The 4,729-nt window shown below is 39.1% G+C and overlaps 1 pseudogene; it reads left to right on the forward strand.

Annotated features, from left to right (window-relative positions):
• The first annotated feature begins 496 nt into the window (after window positions 1-496).
• Window positions 497-3,164, forward strand: LOC133892148 (uncharacterized; annotated as a pseudogene).
• Window positions 3,165-4,729: the final 1,565 nt, after the last annotated feature.

Here is a 4,729-nt window from a genome sequence, read left to right on the forward strand (position 1 = left end):
GTTCGACGATACGCTGCAACCAGAAAGGCAAGGAGGCTCCTCAAGTGAGCATCCCATCGCAGGTTCCTTTGCATTGGTGTGTTAAAAATTGGTATGACCATTCCTCATTTTCTCAATGACTACATGGTATTTCAGGATCCGGATATACGGAGAGAATAACTTGAGGCACTGTTAATTGCTGAGCAGTCTGAGATTGTACGAAGTCTGACCGCAACGATCTGTCGTTCATCCAATATCCACTTCTGTTGGAGTGTATCCAGGCCCGTTGAGTAGCAGAGGTGAGGTGGGCTGTCGCACAGGACCCCAAATAATTGGGGCCCCAAATCCTATTTGGCTGGCGCATCCGTTTTCGGCTGGCGCATCTCCAAATAATTGGGCTGTCGCACAGACGAGAAAAAAGAAAAGCCTATCCGCTTCCGGCTGGCGTGGCCTGTTCGGTTGTTCGTGACTTCGTGTAACCGTGTTAATTTCCATCGTGTTTTGCTCGCCAGTTCGTATGTTCGTATTCGTCCGTCTCCCAGGTCGAGCCATCGAGGCCCTAGTGCCCTGCCGCCACAGTGCCACAGCCGCACCTGCCGTCTGTCGAGTGCCGACGCCGAGTCGCCGACGTGAGTACGTAACGCCGCATGCACATTCATTCCCTCTGCTAGCTAGCTACTCGTCCTGCTTGTGTCCGTCTGAACTTTGATCTGAACCATCTGCAGTGGTTCGAGGTGCTAGACGGGCTGCTTGGGAGGCACTGGAGAAACGCCGGCCTGGCCTTCAACTGCACGTTCCTGCTCTTTGGCTCCGTCATCCAGCTCATCGCTTGCGCAAGGTACCACACTATACGCCGACGCGAGTACGCAAGTAGCCGAGTACGCGATGCAAATCGCTAGATGCCCAGATCCCTTGGATTCACATAATCACAGGCACAATCGAGACGTCTCTTGGATTCACAGAATTGGTATGCATCTTTGCATGTTTAAATAAATTTGATCTTGGCTGTGCAATTGGTATACATCAATGCATGTTTAAAAAATTCCCTTGGATTCACATACGAGAACGGCAGCGACCACTATCCATCTCGGTGCGTCGACGGACGAACTAGTGCTGGGCGGCACATTCCACGCAGGTTCGATCTTCTTTTCTTTTGATCTTTTTCTTATCTTGCTAAGCCTAGAATTCATGTACTGTTTAAATCATTAGTGTTGTTTGATTTATAAAACAGGAAGACGTTTATTTCCTCAATCCGCATCATCTTGGCACTAGACTTAAAGAGCATGAAACTAGTGCAGAACATGTTATGAATATGGCTACTTAGTATGACTTGCGTCTCAGGTTGCAAAAGAATCAAACAATTGATAAAGTTGATTAGCGAAAACTTCAAAAAGAAAGAGACCATTGGAGAAAATTTTTGTTTAGAATTATCTTGATTGTAAAATTTCTTGCAGAACATAATCTAGCATTTCGTGGCAGTAATAGCAGGTTGTACCAAGACAGCAATGGTAATTTCTTAGGATTGATTCAAATGTTGGCTGAATTTGATCCAGTTATCCATCAGCATGTTCAACGCATCACGAATGATGAAATTCATATTCATTATCTTGGTCCTGGCATCTAGAATGAGTTAATAAATTTGATAGCTGCTGCAATCAGGTCTGAAACCATTGGAAAGGTGAAAGAAGCAAAGTACTTCTTAGTTATCCTTGGCTATACTCCTGATGCAAGCCACCAAGAACAGATGTCTTTGATCATAAGGTATGTTGATGCATCTTCAGGTTCTATTTGCATTGAAGAATCCTTTTTAGGTTTTTTGGATGTAAATGATACAACTGGCCAAGGATTGTTTGATGTTCTACAAAATGAATTGAAGAATCTTGACCTTGATGTAGATAATGTGAGAGGACAGGGATATGATAATGGATCAAATATGAAAGGAAAACATCAAGGGGTACAAAAGAAACTATTGGATATAAATCCTAGAACTTTTTATTCAGCTTGTGGTTGTCATAGTCTGAATTTAACACTATGTGATATGGTAAAGTCTTGTGGTAATGCAAAAGATTTTTTTGGAGTTATACAACATATCTATACAACATTTGCTAATTCTACTAAGAAATGGCAAATTCTTAAGATAACATAACAGGATTGACTCTCAAGTCATTGTCATCTACTCGTTGGGAGAGTCATGTTGATAGTGTTAAGGCTATAAGGTTTTAGATTCAGGAAATAAGGGAGGCTTTACTACAAGTGGCTAAAAGTGATAATGATCCATTGACAAGTAGTGAAGCTAAATCCTTGGCGGACAATGAACTTGGTGGCTTTGAATTTTTAGTGTCAATAATCATTTGGTATGAAATATTATCTGCTGTTAATTTGATCAGTAAGCAACTACAAGCAAAGGATATGCTTATTGATATTGCAATTGAGAAAGTACAGGGGCTGATTTCCTTTTTCAATAAGTATAGAGAAACTGCCTTTTCAAATGCATTAGAAGCTACAAAAGAAATTGCACTTGAGATGGATATTGCTCCAAAATTCCGCACCAAGCGTAAAATCAAAAGAAAAAGACAATTTGATGAGAGCACTGATGATGCATCTATTGCTTCACAATCTGCACATGAGTTATTTAGGATCAATTATTTTATAGCTGTTGTTGATCAAGCTATAGCTTCACTTACTAGGAGATTTGAGTAACATCAGGGTACGAAAATACTTTTGGTTTCTTGTTTAATTCAGATAAGCTGCGCTCCTTGGATGATAAGAGTTTGTTTTTTTTCTTCTGTTAATTTTGAGGTTGCACTTAAGAGTGGAGAACATTCAGATATTGACAGAAAAGAATTATATGTGGAGTTAAGTTCATCCAGAATCTTATTAAGGAATCTGTGGGCTCTCTTGATATTCTTAAGTATTTGAAACAGCTAGGCTGCTTCCCTAATGCCGTTATTGCATACAGAATTTTGTTAACCATTCCTATGACTGTTGCATCTGCGGAAAGGAGCTTTTCTAAACTCAAGTTGTTGAAATCCTACTTGCGTTCTACTATGACACAAGAAAGACTCAATGGATTGGCGATAATAGCACTTGAAAATGATATCTTAGAGAAGATTAAGTATGAAGATATAATTGAAGATTTTATTTCAAGAAATACTAAAAGGATGATGCTTTTCAGTATAATATGAGGTCAGATTATTGCTTGAGTACTACCTTTATTGTTTAGCATTAATATTTGATATATTCCAAAGTAGTCTTGAAGTTATATAATTAAGTGACAGTATGCTTTGGTTATATGAATTTTTCAATTTTAGGGCCCCATTTTGCATTTCGCACTAGGGCCTCAAATTCCTAGAGACAGCCTTGAGTGTATCTTCTTCTTCCGTTCTTCTCTGTAGGTATGAATTCTTGTTAATTGCTTTTTTAATCAACTTATCAAATTATAAACTTGATATCTGGATGCAATATATGGCTTTTGCAGTCGCATGCTAAATTTTGATTTTTGAAGTGAAGGATGAGTGCAGTTCCTTTTAATTCCCTTTACTAGCTATTTTACTACCTATTTTCCATTGTGAATTGTAATCTTTTGGGTCCCTGGTTACTTCTCACTACAGTTCTGATGATCATAAACCTGGTTAGTTCGTGCCGGCCTCGATCATAAACATCGTGGCTCGCGTTGCAGCTCGAGGTCCTACAATTATCAGAATTAAAGAAATCAATCTATCTGAATATGAGTAGGAACTAAAAATTAATCATCTATATGTATACCATTTACCTTAGCTTTGGTAATGATACTATAATTATTTTCGGTCCATCCATGCATGAAGTCACTTACATAGTAGCCACATAAATTATTGCCCTAGGCCTGAAGCCTACAAGAAAAGTCTGTTACGATTTTTCATTCCTTTCAAACGGATAGTGACGTCCTTTTCTCTTGATGTAGCGCACATACACCCTGTACGTGTGTGATTATTGACCATAACTAGACTTAGATTTAATCAATTTAAATTTTACTAAAGCGTTAATGAAATTATTAGTTTACCTTTGTAGTAATACTGGATTTCTTTTCCCGTCGAGGACAACAATACTGCTATAGTCAGTCTGGATGACAAAGAGGGTCCTATGAAGTATACACATATGTCATCATAGGTAATTAGTCCTAAGTTCTAACTTCGTGATGCTCAAAAAGAGTAGTACAAACATGGAGGGAAACACGTATCCAAAGTTGTAGAGTAAAAATATGTATTTCTTTAATTAGTACGTTTGAATAAATTCAAGTGCATAATCCTCGGTTGCCTGTGGCAGGGTGGCGACCATCGTCTGGTTTATTTTCATTGGATCGAAGAATCCTACTTCAGTGATGCCCTTTTGATCGCATGTATGTATCTCCATTCTACATACACAAGAAGTTAAGACATTCAATCTAATGGTACAAGAATTTATATTGTGAATTATACATGTAAGACACTTACAGAGTCCACAAACTTATAAGTTCAACACCAAGGACGTCTTGGTGGTAGAGTTGATACATTTCATCGAAATAAATCCAGACTTCGCCGTCCCCGTGGAGGAAATCACAATGTCTGTATTGGAACACGAATATTTCTCTACCAGCCTTCGACTATTCCAAGTACGAGACATGGAATCTTTGCATTTGGGTTGTTAGCTCCAACAAGGACTCGACCAATTGTTCGCCAAGCTTAAATTGTCATTTAGTTGCTGCAGATAATGCTTTGGTGCCAAGCCTTGGTGG

This window comes from Phragmites australis, chromosome 15 (genome assembly GCF_958298935.1).
Source record: "Phragmites australis chromosome 15, lpPhrAust1.1, whole genome shotgun sequence".
Taxonomy (NCBI): Eukaryota; Viridiplantae; Streptophyta; class Magnoliopsida; order Poales; family Poaceae; genus Phragmites; species Phragmites australis.